We start from the raw sequence: 23786 nt of genomic DNA, 5'->3' as shown, positions 1-23786 counted from the left end.
TATATATATATATATATATATATATATATATATATATATATATATATATATATATATATATATATATATATATATATACACATATACACATCCATTGGTGTACATATACATATATATGTAGGCACATATACATTTCACCTTTCATAGTAAGAATATCAATTATACAAAGGATGTGAGGTGTACAGTAATGTAATAAAATCGCACAGTCTTGGGATAAATACGTTGAAGGTGTTCACAGCCCAGATAGCTTTAGCAGGCCTCACTGACTTCAACATTGCAAACTGAACAAACCACCCATAGTGTTTAACCACCACATGTCATATACCAGCACTGTATGCTGTCTTGTTTGTCACACACTAAAACCTACATACAAATATGTGCATACTAACCTTCACCAACATATATATCTCCACCCTTCACAAACAATTGCAATATGTCCCCTGCTCTATGCACATATACAGATGTGAATATATATGACACATATATATTTCTCCGTATGTGTGTGGCATACACACACAAGGTTCACACTGTTGTAAGTCCCTGGACCTCACAACCGAACTGTTGGACCTTGCTGCAACACAAACAGGTGTCACATATGAACACATACTAACATTAGGGGGGTATATATGGTTACAAATGCTAGATAAGCATATTAGGCTGCTACAGCAGTTGCCATTGCTAAGCTACACTTTAATATGACTATCATGCATGTGTTGTTCTGTCACATCCATGTTTATATAATATCAGCTCTAATCCCCTCAACAGCCATTGGTCACACTACTGTACAGAACACAGATAACATGGGTCATATCTTTGACATTTAATGCTGAGCAAAACATTTCACAGGTATGTCCCACCGCCCACAGGTGTACACTGCATTGTCCATAGCAGTAGTTAAGCAGAACATCTATGCATAAATAAGTACCGCTGCCACATATGAATGGTTCACATTATGTAGACTATTCTTCAATAGCATCTACTACATGCCAGTAAATACATATGTGTCACATACCTTTCCTTTGTATGATTTGGTAATATTTCTTTTTCTTTTTCCTTTTCTCTGTCTCTGTCTCTGTCTCTCTCTCTCTCTCTCTCTCTCTCTCTGTCAGTCTCTGCAATAGAGTGATTGAGTTTGTTGGCAGAGATTGCAGCCTGCTTTTGTAGGTATTTGCACATGAGCATGTGATGGCCTCTGCACCAATTAGTGGCCACCATTTGCTAATTGCATGCAGCCTGCTGTGTAGTAATTGCAGTAATCACTGTCATAGCAACCCAGTACTATAAATTGCTAACTCAGGTTGGCATGGCCCTTTCAGCTTTCCAAGATGGAGATCATCCTTGTTTGCTGCGGACATCATTGTTTAAGACAGAAGGTTGGTATAGTTCTTATATCAGAAGCCAGGGGTGTAGCCAGAGATTTACATTTTGTAATTAGACAATTTAAGCAATTAGACATGATATAATGATATAAAATTGGTGTTGTAAAATGTAAAATGTATTCAGGAGAGGAAGGCCGGACAGAATTAAAGAACTTTTCAAACCTACAGTGATTGTGTTCCTGTTTCGTATATCTAGTGATTCAGGTGTTTTGAAGGAGTGGAGGAGTTGTATTTTTATTTACATTTTGTACTCAGACCTAATGTTGCTGCTTCCAGTACCTACTTGTCAGTGTAGAAATGTACTCATCCCTGAAAATGCTATCCCAAGATACATAGAAAGATGCACTTTCTTTTCAACTTTTACAATTAACTGCCATACAAAGCTAGTTATTGAGATGTATTCCTTTGGCACAATAATTGTTTATGAACTGCTATACTGTGAATATTCATTTACTCAGTTCTAAACAGTATGTGCTTTTTTAGTGTTGACATTAGCACAATCTGCTCAGAAAAACTGGACACATTTCAGTACTGTGAATATGCTTACCTACATCCTTGGTAGACCTTGCGCACACAGGTATATTCAAAATTTGGGTAGGGGTGCAGAAGTACAGAGAGCATAAGTATTATTGTGTGGATTTTATCTTGCTGGACTTACAGGGTTGCTGTGTACATGTTAGTTTATCAAGGCAAATAGTCAGGCTACATAACTCCCAACTGTGGACCTATCCACATGGTAGCCAGAGAATAGCCTGTTATTTTTTTGTCTGTGCACCACGTAGGTCTTTTCAGCAATAGAGCAATGACATTGTTACAGTTGGTTTCCTCCAGTACATGGCTACATCCATTTGTATTTCAGTGTTGTATTCCTACATAAGGGTATGCTTCCGAAACTCCTTCCAAAGCTATTTGCACAGTGTGTAACAGCAGAAAGGCTGATATGCCTCTGTGTTTCTGCCTCTGCCAGACCTCTCAAACACTCCGGTACATATTTGAACAGACTCAGGGAAAAGTAAAGAAAAAGTCAGGGACACCTTTAAAACATTAGTGCCATTAAGTTGAAACATTGAGAGAATCAGAGTATATGAATTAATACACCTTTTCTGAAGTAAAAGAAGCAGCTAACTCTTAATTATAGTCATTATTCATTAAGTGTAATTCACCACCTTTCTGGCCAAAGTCAGTAGTTTCAGGAGGGATTCAGAGGGACAGAGCTAAAATTTGTGTCAAAATCAGGGACATCCCTGAAAATTAGGGACAGTTGGGAGGTATGGCCTCTGCCCTAAACAGATATGCCAGTGTTTGTCCTGCTGTGATACTGTGTGGGGTTGTAAAGTGATGGTGTAACATTATTTCCTGCTAGAATGGCTGCTTCTCTTATCACAGTCATGTAATGTAATCTCACAACAACTGTTGGTAAAGATCCACAGAACAAGTTGTGTGGTATTGCATTCCAATTTTTCCTTTACATTCACTCATTCTGATGCATGATATATTTATTTCAGTACCAACTTGTTTATCTACCGTGGCTTAGTGGTGCTTCATGTTGTGTAGTGTGTACAAGGTCAGGGGTTCAAGACTGACAGAGACATTTTATTTTGCTTCAGAGCAGAACAAGGGCCCTCACATACAGAGTGACTAAGGCACTTTTAAATGGTTGTAAGCAGGTTTGCGTGGGTTTGCATGATGCTTAGTAATGCTTAGCTAAGTGCAAACAAGTGCACACTCGCTCAAACCCGCTAACTATTGCTTAATAGTGCTTACTCCCGCTAACCCCCATGCTCATTTCTTTGAAAGAAAAGAAAAATGGGGAGATAGGAAAGTCGTGAAAAAGGGGCACAAAGAGGGAAAGACAGTATGGAAAATAGCTCGGGATGTGCAGGACGGGTGTAGGGAAGGTCCACAGCTGCCCATTTCTTTAACAGCAACAGCTGTGCATATGGAATAAATTTGGAGGTAAATATGAAACCTTCAACCCTTGAGAGAGGGGTGAGGACAACAAAGTATGTTGTAATGCCAATTAAATTACATTTTATGTGTCCAGTGGACATGTGTGCAAAATGGGCAGCTATGTATGGCGCGTAATTTTTTTTTTGGGAGCAGACTGCCTTTTTTATTTTATTTTTTCATGTGAGAATGGAATGTGGGGTAGGGGAAGTAGGTATATTTGGGGAGGTACGTTGGGGAGGTAAACAGACAAGACAAACAAGATGCATACAGGAGCGGTATATGACACATGTGGTGGGTGAACACCTTTGATGGGGAGGGATGTTTGGAAATCGCAAGCCCATGAGCCCACAGATGGAAACAGTGGGACTGAGGTCCCCACCCATGGGCAGTCACCACTGTACCTTCACAGCCCAGAGGGTGGCTGCACTGGGGGGCTGTGTAGGATGGGCAGGCTGACCCAGGAGTTGCACCACTCGTGCCTCAAGCTGGCGTAGAGGTTCTGCAACAGAACGTTCAATCTCTCTATGCACCACAGCCTCGACCATTCGAAGGGTGATAGGTGGCCCTCTTCCGGCCATGCTTACATGGGGGGGCTGAGCCCCATCCCTTGCAGTGCTTCCACCCAAAGGTGGCACAGAGCCAATGGAGTAGGAGGTCCCAGGCTGGGCACCAGACCTGATGTTGCCAGGTGCCATGGCCAGCTGCGGTGGGACAGGTGGGTCCGCTGGGACCAGCCTTCACATACGAGCTATGTTTTGGAGAGTTTAATAAAGATATGGGTTGGTAACAGTTAACAGCATCCCCAATTAGTTATAACAGCATGCAGAAGTATTCCCATTAACCCTACACACCAGATTTTCAACAGTTGAAAAGCAAGCATAACACATGCATATATAGAAGAATAGTGGACATTACAACAGCATGCAGGTTGAATTGATGGCAACAGGCCACCAATATTGTGGTATTTTAACAGGGCACATGCATAGAAATAAATGCAAATATTTATAAACCAATAGGACATATGTCCCAACAAACGTTTTGAGATTAGACATACCAATTGAGGTGTGGAACTGCATTTTTTTTATGCACATACAGTAGGGTGGAAAAAGATAGCTCAATTAACAACTTATATATCCTTCAAATTTTCACTACATTCCTATTAACTAGTTATATGTCCCTTACATGTATTATTACACTACCCAATGTCCTTATATTGTGCAATTGGATTTTGCTAGATCATTATATACACGAGCTGTATCTTACATACAAACTGTCCAAGATGCAGATGTTACTGCTACATATTTTGAGAGTTGCTCACACACACTACTGCTAAGATGGTACACTGACAGCTCTACTTTCATATAATTATCTAGATATGTTCAGGTGAAAGTATCAGTTATATGTTAACAGCTCCGTACATTTCTGGCAGCACACTGACATTTCTGGGGAATACAATACCAAGCTACTCATGTGCCAGATTAACCTGTATATGCTGGGCATGAACCAACAGTTGAGGGCTGTAAATATGCATAAAAGCTACTGGCACTCCCTTTATCCACATTATATGGGCCTACCCAAGTGTGGGTTAACACTGCTTAATACAAAAGTACTATTTGTAAAATGCAACAGTACAACAACATATAACAAAAAAATGACACAGATGCAATCCAGGATTTATACATTTATTAAAGGATTATTACACCTTTATTTATTGAGCTAAACACTTTTTGAAGGCTTTCTCATTTATTTTATATAACAGTACATGCAGAATAATTACTAACCTGCCTGATGACGCAGCCTTTGCAACCTATCTTCATGGGCTTGCTAATTCATAGCCCGGACACCTGCAGCTATGAAGTAAATGCAGTGATATTGAGACATATCTATCTATAGTATAGACAAGCATAGCAATTCTTAACTACTTAATATAATGGCTATTTACTCGCTACTGGGGCATTAGACATTGCACGGGATTCCTGGATCCACTGGTCCAGTTGATCCTCCTTACGTCACTTCAGGTCAGAATAATGGTGCCTGACCTGCTCACCAGTCCAAGGAATGCCAGTGGCACTGGTGAGATCATGAGCAAGACTGTTCCAGGCCTCCGTTTTATATTGGGTGCCCTGGTACTGGCCCTGCAGGAGTCTTTCCTCATGATTGTGGACAAGGAGCCAAACCATCACTTTGCATTCCTCAATGCCCCAGCATTGCACTCAAAATCGAGTGCCTTCTCCAACACCGGCCATGCTGACTGCAGAAGGGAGCTACAACCAGTTATGGCAAGTATTCCCACCTGTGGAGCTTAAATATGCCTCATTTCCCGCACTTATTTGTGATTGGCCAGTTTTGCAAAAACTCAGCTGTAGGCACACCTGCTTAGCTGATGTTGGCAATGTTTAAAATTCCTTTGATAGATATATGTCTGTTGAAAGTGCATGGTTATGAAATGCTGTCATGGCTTAGTGGTTATGTACTGTGACTATAGTGCACAGTATCCTGAGTTCGAGCCCTGTCACTGCTTTTTATTTTCTTACTGGCCAGACCTGAATGGTTAAGGTACAGTAAAGGAGGTGTGGCCGTGTTTAGCTGACTTTGCTCAACTTTGTCCGACTTTGGCCAACGTTGCTCAATACTGCCTGATGTTGTGCTGGTTAGCACGGTGTGCAGCTACGCGCAAATACATTGTAGTTGTGCTGGTTGGCATGGTGCGCAGCTGCGCGCAAAGACATTGCGCTTGTTAATGCAGTGTTCAGCAATTTGTTCACTACTACATATAACATTTGAATGCTTTTTACAAAATGTATACATGACAAATGTCAGGAAATATTTTTGTATACAGATTTTCAACAGAAAATGGAATGTGCAGTAGTGGAACTTGAACCGGGAATGCCTCCTCTTTGTATGAAGACTCGAACCACTACACTATGGCTGTTTTGCTTCATTTGCATATATTTTTCTTATTATTCCCTTCGGTGTCTAAGCTGCTAACTGTAGCTAAGCAATGGGCAAACCCGCGCAAACACGGGCAGCTATATCGGAAATAAAACAAAAAAAAATTTTCTTTTAATTTTTAAATCTGTACGAGGTTTAACATATGGGGGAGTGTAGTGCTACAATGTACACGTGAGCGGACTCACTCATGTAACTCAACATTTCTCGAGTTTGGTCAATGCAGGAGCATGGATTTTTGGACTGCTCGGCAGTCTGACACGCCCTCTACACACGTCCACACTCCATGTAAGCTTTAGAGTTGAGGCAGTGCGCCTCCATTAATATGCATGGAGCGCTGCCATCATACTCTTAGACTGACGCTTCCGTGTAAGACTAATCTAGTCTTACATGGAAGATTAGCAAATCCTGGGGATTAAGTTGATGTCCTGATGAAGTCCATTGTTTTATGGATGAAAGCGCTTAACCAGTTTTATGCTACGTTGGAATAAAGTGTGTTTTAAGAAAAGCAGCTCCTGAGGAATTTGCACATACAGCGTATTTTATTTTTTTCTGTTTTTCTTGGTTGTTGGAGTACGCTGCTTGTGGTTTATTCATTGATGTACTTACGAAATTTACACATGCCACAGGCCTCCACCAGGTTTATGTTTTGTTGTACCTCGTGCTATTAAAGTGTTAATATTCCCACTCTCAGTGTTTTGTTATCTGCTCTACTTATGGGAATGGCTCAGGGGGATGTCCACTCCACCTTCAATATTATGCTTTGTGCTACTTGTAGGGGTGCTTCTCACATATGTAGTTTGTGGGCTGTTTATTACAAATTTGGGGGGAGGGCTATAAGAGAAGTATGTTCCCCCTTGTGTGTATTGTGTTTGCTGCAACATGGATTGTTTGTTCCTGGGGAGAATGTGCCCCTGCACGCTCTGCTTTTTTGCTACTGTTGTTATGTCCACTGGGTTTTGTGCATGGTAACCTTCCCTCCTGCATGCTTTCTCTGTTTCAGAGGTTTTGTTGAGCTTCTTACTGGCGGATTATGAGTTTCCTCCTGCAATCTGCCACTTATGCTCATAGCATTGAGGTGATTCCGGCTGCCATGCAGTGGCTGTTTTGCATACTGAGTTTCTCAGCTGCGTGGCTCACAGTCATGAAACTTGGACTTATGAAAGGGAGTTCTGATAACTAAAGCACCCAGAATAGTGTAAGCATGCCTCTTTTAGCTTGACAGCAATGAAGAAGGATCCAGACTATCCACAACTAGAACAGAATTGCAACTCGGTGGTGCTCTGCAAATCTCATTAAAACAAGCTCCATATACACTGACCCAAAACCAGCCACAAACCCCTAATTAGCTTCAAGTAAACAAGAAGCAAACAACAGATATTTTCATAAAGTTTAACAGTTCCACCAAAAACTGTAACTCAGTGCAAGAACTGATGCTCGCTCCACCTGTCTCTCTATCCATCCTATTTTTTTTCTCCAGCTACATATCAACAGGGATATTGCTATGACACAACAACCTCAAAATTGTTCTCTTCTATGAGACTTCAGAGTAACAATTAACAACACCTCCTGTGGTACTTTAAAATACCTATGTACAGCTTTAAAGATAACATGTTTAACATTGCAAAACCTCCATGACAGCATTCATTTTAGGAAGAATCTCTAAGTAATCTTTGCAGTGTTCAAACCCGGTTCATAAAACACATATGTTAATAAATGGATTATCAACTGAATTCTTAGGTTGTCACTATTAGATACACTATGCCCATCATACACAGTACAAAGCAGGCACATAGACCCACGTATGCTGAGGCACTTAAATGTAACCTTCCTAAATCCCAAAGATCTTGTAGATGAAGTGCACATAACAAACTCCCTCATTTAAAACAACATCCACTTCAACACATGCTGCCACATCTCATGGAGCCTCTATTTCTAATCCCATAAGGCAAACTATCACACAATCCAACATTCTAGTAATTGAAAATTCCATTGTAAGACACACCGATGTCCCTCTCAACAGGCTATAAGGAGAAACTCATGGTCAGTTGCTTATCAGGGGCCAGAATCTGCCACATTAAGCACATACGCATGTAATTGGACCACATGTACCAGTATGACTCAGCCACAGTACATGTGGGTGTAAATGACCTGAGATGTAACTCCCTAGACTATATGAAGACAGATATCATGGAGCTCTACAAATGTGTGCCCCAGGTTGGTATAAGCCTAACACTGAGCAGCATTCTACCTTCTCCAAGCGTGATTCCATAGTATGGACAGATGATGACTGACTTTGATAATTGGCTTAGTCTCTGGTGTCATTGTAAGGGAGTGCACGATTTGTCAGCATGGAAGGAACTGGTTAACAGACCATGCTGTTTTGCCAGGGATGGTCTGATCTCTTCCCTCATTCAAATATTATCTTATACATTGTCCTCTCCCATGGTGCCTTTTAAGGTCATGCCAAACTGAAAATACTTCTGTTATAGCAAATCAAAACCAAGAAAATGTATAGGTGTCACAGCTCAATGCTAAACAAGAAACTCCACTCTCTATAAGCTTTCCAAAACCTAGAGAACACTGACATCTGTACAGTCACTGAGACATGGTTTAAAGCCATAGAGAGCACCATGGCAGTGCAGGGCTATAATGCCTTCCACACAGTTAGACCACCTACTACACAGGCAGGGATGAAGAGTGGATGTGTCTCAGTTTATATAAAAAATAAATATACTTCATGTCTGGTCAAACAGGACAATGCACTTGAGCTTCTCCACAGTCAAATCACCATAGGCAAAATCTCATACAATTTCCATGCAGGCTATAGGTCCCCCCCTATGACCCAGGAAATCCATAATACATATTTAATCTTATTGGAACCACTTACTATCCAACCCAATACCATACTCATGTGTGACTTTAATTACCCAATATTAACTGTGAATCATATATGGCACTAAACACGCAGAACAGTGATTTCTTGACCAGAATATCAATACGCTGACCGGGGGCACAAACATACTTGATCCAGTACTCACTTATATGGGAGAGCACTGTAAACACTCTAGTGTAATGCCCTCTCTAATAAATTCAAACCACAAAATGGTCTCCTTTGAAGTAAAAATAAAACAGGTAATCCCAGCTAACTCTGGAATGTTCATTAACTTCTCTAAGACTAACTTCTTACTATTAAGTGATAAACTGGCAAAATTTCAAGCCCTCCTAAACCCTGAAAACACTGTTGCCTACATGGAACTGCTCACAGAAACCCTATACAAGACTGTTAATAACTGCACAGAGGCAGTTGTACCCACCTGGAGTAAGTACAGAACTAACTCAAAAAACAAGCCACTCTGGAGGAGTCACGTCATCAATAGGCTGTATAAACAAAGGAAGAAAATCATGGCAAAAATTAGGAGATGTAGCAATCAGCAGGATAGAAACACTCTTAAAACTAAACAAACAACTCAGAGGGCAAATAATGTTTACCAAAGCCAATTTTGAGATAAAGTTGACCTCCCAGGCCAAGGATGACTACAAGGCATTCTTTATCTATGTCTGCAAACTCAAAGGTGATACACAATTGTGTGCAGTGCTCATTGTTAATGGAGCCATCCATAGCAAGCCAGAAGGAATAGCAAACCTACTAGCAGACAAATTCAGCTTTAACTTTACCCCTCTCTCCCTCTCAGCTTCCCCTCAGGAAATGCCATCAAATATAACTCCCCCTACTATCACTAGGTTACAGGTCCTCAATGATCTTTCTAAGGCCAAGAACATTGCATCAATGGGACCATAAAATATCATAGGCTGCATTCTAAATAGCAGAAAATGTGTCCTATCAGGACCTCTGGAATCACTGTTGAACCCTAGCCTCTCCAATGGAGAACAGCAACCATCATCCATCTACACAATGGTGGGCCATCTACAGATCCTGGAAACTACAGACCCAAAAGTATCAATTGTCTCATGAGCAAAGCCATGGAAAGAAGTATCATGGAAAAGATCAATAATGACCCAGGAAATGTCCAGACACTTGACCCAACCTAGTCTGGTTTTGTCAAGGGCATTTGCTCAAGAAACCCTATACAAGATGGTTAATAACTGCATAGAGGCAGTCGATTTCATTGAGAAGGTCACCACAACAATGGATAAGGGCAAAATGGTTCACATTGCCTACCTTGACTTGGCCAAGACATTTGAAACAGTACCCCACTCAGGCATTGTTGACAAACACATGAGGTTAGGTATAAATCCTTATGTCACCTGATGGCTAGACAGCTGGGTCACACACAGGACCTCTGAAGTTAGAATTAGGGAGTCCACCTCTACAAAGAGGCCAGTCAGAAGAGGAGTCCCTCAAGGATTGTCCTGGGATCACTCCTTTTTGGCATCTACTTCACTGAAGTCAACACTAATGTCAAGGGCCTCTGGTGGACCAAAGTTGTAGACAATTGCAAATAAGGAGTAGACATCCACTCCCCCACTGACACTAATGTTCTTCAGGAAGGGTTGGCACAGACAAATAACTTGTGTCAGAGCCATGGACTAAAACTAAATGCCAAGAAATACATATTGGTATCCTTCAGAAAGTCTTCCATCTCTGGTAACTACTGTATTGACAACACTCCCCTAAGACCTGGTAGTCAGGGACTTGAGCGGTATGTGTAGACAGTAACCTAGCCTTTGACCATCATATGTCTATAGCAGTGAGGAAATCATTCTATGTTATGCAACTTATAAACAATGACATGGCATCTAGATCCAAGGAGGTTATTGTTCCACTGTATTCGGCATTCATCAGACGTATCACTGAGTACAATGCTGCCTTTGGTATGTACCTAGCCAGGTACATCCAACAACTGAATCTTCCACAGAGGTTCCTTACTAAAAAATACAGTACATAAGCAGCATGTCCTATACAGACCACCTCAAAGCATAATCCCTGTATTCTGTTTCATATGAGCTGTTGGGAGATTTATGCCTGATATACAAGGTAATGTCAGACCCCACTTTCAAGGAACTCCTGCATATCCACAAAACAAAACAAATCAGAATCTCCTGTTCTAAAGGCTTAAACCTTGCCTGTGATATAAATAGGACATGCTGGAGACAGACCCTCCCTAATCCATTTCAAGTGTAAATTGGACAGTTGGGTTGGGAACAGGAAATTCATCGCTGGATTGGCATCTAGGCCTGTAATGGACACAGGCAGCCTGTAAATGCTTCATCTCCCAGGACCCTGCTTGTAAATGTTTTATTTCCCAAGCCCCTGCTTAAACTTATCAAGGGTATCAGAACTTGCAAAGATTTGGATGTATGACTAGGCCTAAAAAGGCCCCATTGGTCATTAGCATAGTACACACCTATGAACAGCACAGGTATTTTCACATTAGTGAAATATTTGGCACAGCAGCTACATAAATTAATTGGTCTATAGATATCCATTGCCACACTATGTCTGATGGTCTCAAGGTTGAAAAGACATTGCCAAGAACCCCCTGATTTCATCCTCTTCTTCCTTCTGACATCCGGTGGAAGAAAAAACAATTGCTAAGAAACCCTTCTCACTGAAGTGATGTCAAGGTCTTCCAAACTTCTTTTATGCAAACCACTGGCAGTGGTTATAATGTATTCTGAAACAGACTGTCAAGGCTGAGGACATGTTATTGAAAAATTAGCCTGTTATTCAGTGATGTCTTGCAAATTTTATAACATTCTTTCCTTTTAAAGTTGCATTTTAATAATGTGCAGACTTTTTTAGAACATTTCATCAATGTTACAGCAATTATTTTTATTCAAATTTTGACCATTATTTATTTTCTGTCTTTTAAGGCTTTACATTTACATGGTTGACATACTGAGTTCAGCAAAACTGGTCATTCATTACAGTAATTATGTATATACATATGATAATTCAGAGAGAGATATGAATAAATATCAAGAAAACATTCAACTACTTTGTATGTGTGTGTATGTGTGAGAGAGAGAGAGAGAAAGAGAGACAAATGGGACAGGTACAGCAAGAAACTAAGAATAAAACAGACTGAGAAAAAAAGAAATAGACAAATACACACATAAAAAAGTGAGAACAAAAAGGAACAAGGGAAAGGCATACATTTTAGGCTTTATAGTTTAGTATGTCACAAGCCTGAATGGTAAACAGCCCTACTTGACTAAATAACATTGCATTACACCTGTGTATACTAATAAAATCTGATTTCTATATATATATATATATATATATATATATATATATATATATATATAGAGAGAGAGAGAGAGAGAGCAATATGTGTGTGTGTGTGCGTGTGTGTGTGTGTGTGTGTGTCCGCGCGCACGCACATGCATGTCTCTGACTTAACCCATAGATTTGACAACAAAAACATAAGCATTTGTATCATACAAGACCGAGGGACCCTGGATTTTGTTCACATCATCTAGTCGGGTGTACCTACTCATAATTAGGAATAAGTCCATTGATATAAACCACCTTGAAAGTATGACTATGCAAACTAAGAGTAAAATGACAATTAAGTGCCGGATGTATATTCTGATGTCCGAACCTTACGCAACACATTACAGTATCCATTTTCAGTACATTTTTTGTTTATTTACGTATCTCTACTAATCTTTCTTTAATTGTAACTAAATGTAATATGGTATTAAAACATTTGTGAACTAAAAGTTGATATATTTTATGTTGCTGTGATATATCACATTAGAAGTCTGTTTGGTCTTTAATTACCTCAATATATTCAAAGGGCAAGCCCCTAAAAGCAACAAAAATGTGAAATTGTTTCCGTACGATGCTCTACTATCTTAATCCCACTCACCCAGAGCTGTTGCAGACTTTTTGCAATACTGTTGGTCAGCCTGCAGGGTTAGATTGGATTAATTCAATCCTTGATGGGATTATTTCCAGACAGTGGAAAGAGAGCGAGAGAGGGACAGGGAATATAAGAAAAGCTGCTATAGGAAGCAAAATTATTTTCAACCTAAATTTTACTTCAGGGTAAAATCCAGTCTAAATGTCACAAAGAAGAGTGTACAACAAGAAAAGGAATTTTAGTTTTTCAGAACTACGCATTCTTCAGACATAAGTAACAGAGCTGCTTTCTTATCATTTCAAATCAGAATCAGCACAAGCCAAAGGCTTTTGTAATGTTCATTCCTATATATGTTTTAACTGACTTTCCATTTGCTGGTCTCTTTATTTGCAGCATTTCTACCTTTCTATATGGAATGTAGCTCCTAGACTCAGTTTTGGAGGCAAAACAGCACTATTTAATGAGAGCTGACTTACAAAACAGCAATGCACACCCATATGTCTGTTTTAATTTTTTGCAATGTCTTACTTTTTAAAACAAAACTGTAGTACAGACTTTTAGCATCCTTACCTGAAAGTACAGTGCACTGTATGGCATTAATATCAATCATAATTCACAAAATTTTTTAAAACTCAGTCAGCTTTAAGATAGCGATAAATAGAAGTTTCAGAATTAAAAATGTACTAACAAATTTATTTTGCCTCATAATATATCAGTAAATCTACTTTGATTTGTTTCATTCTGTTGAGTGGTTTTAGAAATGACACTAATATATAAAAAATAAGCACACTGCACTAAAAATAAATCTTATTTGATACCACCAAAAATGGGAATTTATATACATTCAGTGCTTTGAACTCCTATTATCTGGTATAAATCTATGATGCAAAAGACATTTATAATGGGTTGTCTGAAATAACTGAGATGGTGGTGACCATGTATTTCATATTGATGGAAGTTGTCGCTTTCGTGTTAGGACACAAACGAGTCTTCGTGGGCTCTGTTCAAGCAGCTTTATTATATGCAAACACATTACTATTGTAGACTATTGACTGTAACTTAAGTGACTTGTATACAATTAATGACTATGATCATGCATGCTCACACCCTAGCTGCCCCTTCATAATGGCACTAAGGTTGTGCACGTGTGCGGGTTATGTACGTGCATGTACAGCCTTGCATGCTTCTTAAAGATGTAACCGCACACACTTTACACTCTGATCTACAGAAGTCATTTTGCAAGAGTCAGAAAAAGCTACAGAAGATGGTAAAAAAGTAGCAATTCTACATCAATATACTATGATGTACTGACAACTACTAAACTCTTAACATTTATACATTATTTAAAACTGCAACATAATATTCTGTGTAAAGGAGTAATATGTGTGTGTAACTATCTATCTATATATATATATATATATATATATATATATATATATATATATATATATATGCTTGTGTAAATATATATGGGTTTACATTGAACAAATATATAGTCAAACAGCACTTTACTAAAAAAAAAATTAAACTGAGATTCATAGAAAGCAAAGTAATGTTATACGAATATATAAATTACTAGGGCTTATACTAAGCAGATGATAAAGTCATTACTGCCTCTCTTTCTGATTATATGGGATAATAATATTACAGGATATGTATACAAATGGTTGGATAAACTCAATTCTAACAATTTTATCTGAGGGAGATACCTGAGAAACATCACATTTAATGCATCTGGATATTTAATGTGAATAGCTTCATGCATTGCATGGACTATTCCACTGTGATTTTACAATTCAGCAAAACTGTAAAAGTAGTGTTGTGTACTACACCGCCTTTCCAGCTTTACAAAGCAAGTGACTAGATCAAACGAGACCCAAAGTGAAGTAACATTCAGAGATCCATGAAAGCCTGTTCTGAGAATATTATCAAGCAATCAGGCATTGTTTTCATGACAAAATTAAATGATGCAGCTATTTATGTGTTAACATATTAAATAATACATTGGGGATGGGCTAATGAATTTTATGCTTGCTTTGAGCTCCTAAATGATAAATTAATACCCCCAATAAAGTTCACTAGATTAAACATCTTGCATAATTCCCAGAGATCGGTACACTGTTTCACGTGTTACTTTATATAACTGAATACAATTTCCTTACCTTATCTAGTATCTGTTTACTTGAAGTTAATTCCCTTATGTTCCACATGATATTAACATCCCAAAAAGTCACTACCAAGTTCACATCTTTTTTAATAATGTAATTGTTTTTTTTTTTTTTAATTTTAAAGTAAATTAAAAGGCAAAGATAGCTAAACCACTAGGCATCTCTCATTTGATTTAACAACATTCCTGATGGTGGCAGGAATTTATAAAAACATTTTGTTTGTTACTGAGAAACAACAATGCCTACCAGCCTTTTTTTTTTTATTTGCAGTTCATCTGGGATCATCTCGGCCTATGTGAAACAAATTTCCTAGCCTTATCTGTGATCTATGCTTTGGAAATTATGTTTGAATTAGTGTTTCCTTCAAATTTCAGCACTTCTCTACAATAAATACCCATTTTGCCTAAAATTATCAACCAACAAATAAATTATGCTATGAGGGTTCAAGACCTTTTTCTAAAGTATGCCTTCTGCTGTATTTGAAGTTGCATGGGATGGGATCTGCTTTACATATGTTCTACCAGCTGTTTCTTCCTTTGGGACAGCCATGGATAGTACCATCAGTAAAACACCCTCCAGACATGCTTTGATTTATTTACTTTAGGAAGAGCTACATACTTTTCACTGAAACATTTGTTTGCCTTTATCTAGCTACTCACATCCTTGGCAAATTCTCCTTTTAAAAATATTACCTGGACTCTTTGTCTACTTTCTTCCTCTCTAACCTCCTGTTTCTTACATTCATATTAAACTAATTTTAATTTTTCTGCTTTGCTGCTCACAAGCATTTTGTTTATTTTTGGTACTTTATTTTTCAATGGTCACTACATGACATTGTTTATCATATCATTGTAATGCAATGCTCTGGATAGCTGCTCTTAGTTTCTGTATCGTATAGCATCAAAATTTTGTCTAATTTTTGTGACTAGACTATTATATGAAATACTAAAAAATGTATATTGTTTTGTCTTCCAGGTAACTCCCTGCTTGCACACTAGTTAATACTCTTTATTGCATAACGTGTACCTCTTAGCAATTTCATTTGCTGATAGGTTCTATTTTAAATTAAAAAAAAAAGGTTATGCTTCTTTACCTTTTCTCAAATCTATACAAAGCAGGATATTAGTACATAATGCAACAAGAAAATGCATTTTAGAATTTATATGTTGACCCATGATCTTATTCAAAATGTAGTTAGTGTAGAGTTGGCGCTTCTATTAGTCCCTGCTTCATTACTATTTCTAATTAGTTGTCATACTTTCTGATTGTTTGAAGTATTTTCACTTATGCCTTGTCTTGACATAGGGCTTTAGTTCTTACTTATATACAAAGTTGCTTTACTCCTGTCACACCATGAGTAATCTCTTAAAAATAGCAGTATATATATTTTATTTATTAATTAGTATTTTATTGCAAGATTGGTCCAACAAGACATATGGATTGTTTTGGTTAAGACTTTAATTTTGTCAGCAAAATGAGAACATTTCCCTGTTTTTAGACCAAGGAATCAAAGCCTGTTTTGAGACAAAGTCTGGTGAACCCAGTGAAAATTGAGTTGAAATATGTAGTGGATGAAATTATACTGAGAGTAACCACAGAGTTATCTGGCTTACTGGAAGGAGTTCATAACAAAATAGTTGAGATTTCAAACTGAACCAACTCTCTGAAGCGTTCAAAATCATTAAGGAGCCTGATAAAACACCCTCACTCAACAAACTACTGACCCCTTACTCTAACCTAAGTAGTCTTCGCTCCTCTAACAGACTTTTGGTACAAACCATCAAATCTAATAATATGGGAGGTGATGCTCTCTTTGCCAACTCTATAGGAAAGATTTGGAACTCCCTCCCAAATAATCTTCATCTTGCTACCTCCCTTTCTCAATTCAAAAAAAATCTTACTCAATTCTTTAAAGCACAATGGCTATGTTCATGCATAAATCCAGACTAGATTCTTCTTGATCTACAAACTTATCCTACCACACTTGAACAAACATGGGTTTCTTCATTTTGGCTTTAAACTATTCATTATTTAACTGACCATTAATCCCACTTGTTTCTTCATCAGTAATTTTGCTTCTTTATGATCCCTTTGAATCATACAATGGCTGTGATGTTGTATCTGATTATAGTAACACTATTGTTGCTTGAATTGTATCTTTGTATATTTGAGTTGGATCTTAACGACTAGTTGCTAACTATTTCTAATCTAAGGAAAGCATCATTAATGTGAATTAGTATCTGTCTCTCCTTCTCATGCTTGTATTTGTAAACTTACTTGTATTTTGTTTTTCTCTGTGGAGCTTTTCTCCCTGGGCCTCCGCTGAAAAAGGACATGTATCCAGTCGGACTATCCCGGTCAACAAATGTAAAATAAATAAATAAATAAAATAAATAAAACTTTTCTCAAATCTATACAAAGCAGGATATTAATACATAATGCAACAAGAAAATGCATTTTAGAATGTATATGTTGACCCATGATCTTATTCAAAATGTAGTTAGTATAGAGTTGGCGCTTCTATTAGTCCCTGCTTCATTACTATTTCTAATTAGTTGTCATACTTTCTGATTGCTTGAAGTATTTTCACTTATGCCTTGTCTTGACATAGGGCTTTAGCTCTTACTTATATACAAAGTTGCTTTACTCCTGTCACACCATGAGTAATCTCTTAAAAATAGCAGTATATATATTTTATTTATTAATTAGTATTTTATTGCAAGATTGGTCCAACAAGACATATGGATTGTTTTGGTTAAGACTTTAATTTTGTCAGCAAAATGAGAACATTTCCCTGTTTTTTAGACCAAGGAATCAAAGCCTGTTTTGAGACAAAGTCTGGTGAACCCAGTGAAAATTGAGTTGAAATATGTAGTGGATGAAATTATACTGAGAGTAACCACAGAGTTATCTGGCTCACTGGAAGGAGTTCATAACAAAATAGTTGAGATTTCAAAATGATATGCCTGTAAATATGAATACTTATAGGCCTGATAGAAGAGAGTACACTGGAACTGAGGTAATCTAGGAAAGTTATCTGATGAAGTTTCTATGACACATTTAACTGACAGAAAGATACAAAAAACAGAAAAGAGAATCAGATTGTGTGGTGACTGATATGGTGATGAAATATATTAGGGACCAATTATCCAGTCTATCAGCACAGAGCAAAACTGAAACAAAAGAAGAGTTTTCCCAAGCTCTAAAAGAAGCCATACATGAGGAACTAAGTTTCACACAAGAACTCTGGCAAAAGTTCATTTTACGGTGGTAGGTAAACATATCTTGATAGGTGTCATAAACACAATACTACTACTACTACCACTAATAAAAAAATAAAAATAATAATAATAATAATAGTAATAATAATAATAATAATGTAGCTATTACAAAGATACCTCAGTCTTGAAAAGAAAACATTATATCCATTATATTCAAGGAGGGGAAATATCCAAGTGACCCCCATTTCTCCTGCCCTATTTTAGTTCTGAACCATGATTATAACATTCTTTGGAATCTTAGCACACAGATTAGCCAGTGTTATCCCAAAGCTATTAAATATGTACCAATGCCAGTTCCTTAAAAATAGATAAACCTTTGATAATATTTTGAAGGTGCATATGAAATAACAGGAAGCTTACTTAAAGAAGCAGGAATTGGTTATTATGAGTCTCAATGCTGAGAAAGCATTTGACATGTTTTGCTGGAATTATCTTTTGATGGTGCTTTCCGGAATGAATTTCCCAGATGAAGTTCCCAGCTTTTATAAGAACTGTATAGTAATTTTGACAGCAGTTATAAAGGCCAGTGGTTCGAATTGCCCCAGAATTTGGAATAAACTGAGGCACTCAACAAGGATGCCTACTTTCCTCCCTTGTTATTTGCTGATTTCTAGAACCATTGCCACAAAAGACTAGAAAGGCAGATATAGAGGGGTGGAACAGGGAGGGATGCAAAAAAATAGCTTTATTTGTTGACAATTTAATATTGACTCTTACTAACCTAACAACAGATAACCCTAAACTTTTTCAGCTACTAAGAGAGCTTACATTACTAACTAAAAAGGGAACAGTGGACGGTAAATCTTGAGCAAATCCACATAAAAAAATGTACAAACAAATATCAAGTAACACTCAGGAACCAATGGAAATTAAATATGAAATGAAACAAGATGTTATTAAAACAATGAGCTTTTACAAGCTTTCACAAAATGCTTCATCAGATTCTAATTCACCATCACAGAATAAACAATAAATACCCAAATTATGGTCACATGATCAGTAAATCAATACATTAATTAAAAGCAATTAAAACAATTAACTTACACTTTGTAATAATAGTACTTTATTAACTAAAAATATTTTATAGAAATATTCTTACAGTCTTCTAAAGTGCTTAGCTTTTAAAACAGGTTTTATACTAACCTGGCCATTTAAACCTCATTGTTCCCCCAGTTCTAAGTAAATTAATCTATTTATATTATCACTGTTTTTTTTCTCATGCTTAATATCCCCCATATTCTTTCTTGAACTATACTTAAAACTGCAAATTTAAATACATGACCCTCATTCTCTTAAATATACTTACATGGGGGCAGGGCCAAGATAGTGACAGGCTAACAGCTTAGTTTCTCTGCTTTGTTATTTTGACAGGAATTATGTTTTTGACATCTTAGACTCCTTAACTTTGTTGATTATTTCCTTTTTAAGATTTTGGAAGATTATATCTGGAATTTATACCTTCAACTATTTTAATTCCTATAATTTTTTTAAACAGAAAAGTTCTTGATTATTTTTCAGAATGAGTTACTCAAAAACTAACTCTCAGGATCTGTCACTAAAGAAGGAACTGCAATCGGTTCTTACTAACATAAAAGAACTCTCAATAAAATTTGATAGAATGGACAATAAATTACATAATTTAAAAGAAAAATGCAAAAAACAAATGGACCAGTTACATGAAATAATGCAACAGAAGGCTTAGATTTCCGGTATGGAAGATGCACTAAATGATATAGAAGGAAGGGTTTCAGATGAACACATAAAATTTAATTTTTATTAAAGTAAAAAACTTTTTTTTTAATAAAATAGATGACCTTTTAAAGAGGTGTAGAAGGAACAACATTTGCACCTATGGTTTACCTGAAAAAATTGGAAGTGACAACCGGGTTAATTTTCTCACAACTTGGCTTCCTATGACTTTGAATCTACCTGAGTCTTTATCTCATGGTAGTGAAAGAGCAGAGAGGCCATTATGGTGCAGTGGTTAGCATTGTCCCCTCACAGCAAGAGGTTCTCTGGTTCAATTTTTGGCCACGGTGCCTTCTATGAGGATTCTGCTTGTCCTCCCTATGATTGTGCGGGTTTCCTCCAGGTGCTCCAGTTTCCTCCAACACTCCAAAGACATGCAGTATGCAGATTGGACACTCTAATTTGGCCGTAGGTGTGAGTGAGTGAGTGATATGGATGAACTACAGTGGCAGGGCTAGCCACCTGGTGGTGTAAAAAGCTTTGCTTGAGATGATTGTCACTGTTAAAGTGACACCCTGCCCCCATGTGCAAAATGGGAAAAATGGGTTGAGGATGGATGGATTGAAAGACCACACAGGTCACTTGTAGTCCCTCCATCATTGAAAAAAGTAAATACAAATCTGAACTAAAATCTAAACTAAAACTGTTTATTTTAAACTCATGGACCTGCCCGTGCTTGGAGCTTACTTGAATCCTCCAAATTCTCTTACCTTTTTTCTTCCTTAGATTAATTTTATTTTTACTTTATTCTTCCTCTCTAATAACTTTATGGTTACTTTTCCTATATATCTGCTTTTCTCTTAATTTTAAGCAGTTATACTCGTGTAGTAGTGTGATTTTTTACTATCCACTATACCATAAAAATATATGTCATTTGGTATTTTGTTCATCTGCTTTTGGTAATTATTTACTCTTTTTTTCTCTACATTGACTTTAATCTATTTGTTTTTATTTTACATTCTATGCCTCTTTTATAAATTATATATTCTGTACTTTTGATATTGGCTTATGTCTATTATAAGATTATCATTCTATTTTCTTTCTATAACTGCATTTTACTGATTTTTTGTGCATATTCCATCCTGTATTTTTTACTTTTACTATATTGTATAATTTAAATTATTAGATACACAAGCAGCAAACAAATAAATCCAAACCAGCCCAGAAGCTGAAAATGTTGAAACACAGGTGCCCAGTAGGAAGGTAGATGGAATAAAGAATTTGAACCATGACAAAATAGCATCTTTTTTAATACAGAATGGTAAGTGCTTTCACAATGGTAACAATTGCTTCATCAGGCAGTTCATTCAAACAGCAACAGCACTTAAACACTTTAATTAATTACTAAAACAACCAATCTTACCACTCAAAGTTAATTCAGTACTCAGCAATCAATTAACTACTATGGTTACGTTTTGCACTTAGTTAATTGCTGAAGTTAGAATAACTCTGTTTAAAAACCACATGCACAAAATGTAAAGACAAGAACAGGTGGATAAATATAAACAAAATACATAAAAAGTCAATGAATAAATACATATACTCATGTTCCCCATTTAGTAACTACTTATGTGCATGGGTATAAGCATAAAATATATATAAAAATATATATAAAAATATAAGCAGTACACACTCAACAACTTAATACATATATTCTGCCTAATAAATGCACATTATCTACCTAGTAAATACATATGCTTTATTACATACATCTCAACAAATGCTTGTTTTTAGTGATATCTATGCTAGAAGCAGCTCAAGAACTTTGAGTGGTAGGAATGGTTGTTTTCCATAATGAATTAAGGTATTTAAGTGCTGTTGCTGTTTGAATGAACTGTCTGATGAAGCAATGGTTACCATTGCAAAAGCGCTCACCATTTTGTATTAAAAAAGAAGATTTTATTTTGTCATGGTTCAGCTTCTTTATTCCAGCTACCCTCCTACTGGGCACCTGTGTTTCAACATAATTTAAATTATCTGTATCTTTGTTCAATTCAGTTTGTATGTAATTTTCTGGAGTTTTTCTCCTCGGGTCTCCACTGAAAATGGACTTCTAGCTCGTTGGACTAACCTGATTAACAAATGTCAAATAAATAAATAAATAATGGTGAGATCTTTTTTTTCCTGACAAGAGAAGGAACTGATATTAAAAACTCTCCATTTAAACTAAATGAGAATTAAATAAGGTTTGACAATGACTACTCAATATCAGCAAAAGAAAAGAACTCCTTCCTTTGACAAAAGAATTGAAAAAGAAACAGATTAAAGTGGATTTATTATTTACAGCTAGACTTAAATGTTTAACACCATCCATAAGAAAAACTTTGACATTTACTTGTTTTATAAAGTCATGGACTTTTATGCTAGGAGCTGTTTAGATGGTATTTTTTGTGTGTGGAAGGGCACACTTCACAGTTACACTGTGTATGTTGGCTTTTCTTGTTTTAGATTCCTCAAGAAATCTGATTTAAAAAAAAATTTAACTGTGAGCTGTACCTAAATGCTTTTCTGTTCTTTTATTACCTGGTCTTGTTTCTCTGTCTTCCTGCTGAGGTCAAGAGCTGGAGAGTTTCTTCTTTTTTTTCTCTCTTCAGATTATGCTATTGTTGTGCAAAGTGCCAAAAAAGAAAGCTGGGTGGTAAAGCAATAATGTCATATTCAGAGGTCAAAGGTTATACTAGCGGTGATGCTGGTAAAACATTAATTAAAATTATTTCTGCCTTTATTAATACAATTAAAACTAAAATATATATAAAAATATAAACACCTTAATATATTTGTATAAATTTGTTGCAGAGTAAAATAAGTGAGTTTCAGTCTCACTTCAGGTATTAGATTTTAAGCTATTTAGGAAACATTATAAAATATTGTTCTGTTTTTTCAGTCACCATACAGAGAAAGATGAATTAAGGTATTTATTGGATTTCATCTAAACTGGGGATGGGCTTTTTTTAAAAAATTAAGCAATGCTGGCACTGACTGGTAATATATGTGTTGAGTTTATTCCAATATCTATTCTCTGTGGCATATGACATTTTCTTTAGTAAAGATTAGATTAAATAATTGTTACTCTTGAAGACTCTTACAAAATATGGATTCTGAATAGGATGCGCATTTTAGATAATTGGATTCTGGGACTGGCCACTGTAGTTGGTTTATGATTTCTGATGCTCCTGGTAAACTATGTCTCATGTCACTGATTATGTTAACTTTACTTGCAGAATCTTACTATCTAGTTTAACAGTTGATAAATAGATATAACAACTGCATCCATGATGAATCCATTCTATTTAGTCATTTTGTAAAGTCAGGTGTATAGATAAAAACTTTAGTTATCTTCACATTAATAAAATAGTCTTGAAAATGTATTTATTTATTTACTGGGAAAGTCCAACTTGGAACAAAGATGATTTTCAGCAGAGACCTGGGGAGAAATGCTCCAGATGCATGTCTTTGTAACATGGGAGGAAACTGGAG

The sequence above is a fragment of the Protopterus annectens genome, chromosome 7.part0 (genome assembly GCF_019279795.1).
Source record: "Protopterus annectens isolate FY-2018-M chromosome 7.part0, PAN1.0, whole genome shotgun sequence".
In the NCBI taxonomy this organism is placed as follows: Eukaryota; Metazoa; Chordata; order Ceratodontiformes; family Protopteridae; genus Protopterus; species Protopterus annectens.
The sequence above is the reverse complement of the archived record's forward strand: the minus strand, read 5'-3'. Positions refer to the sequence as shown.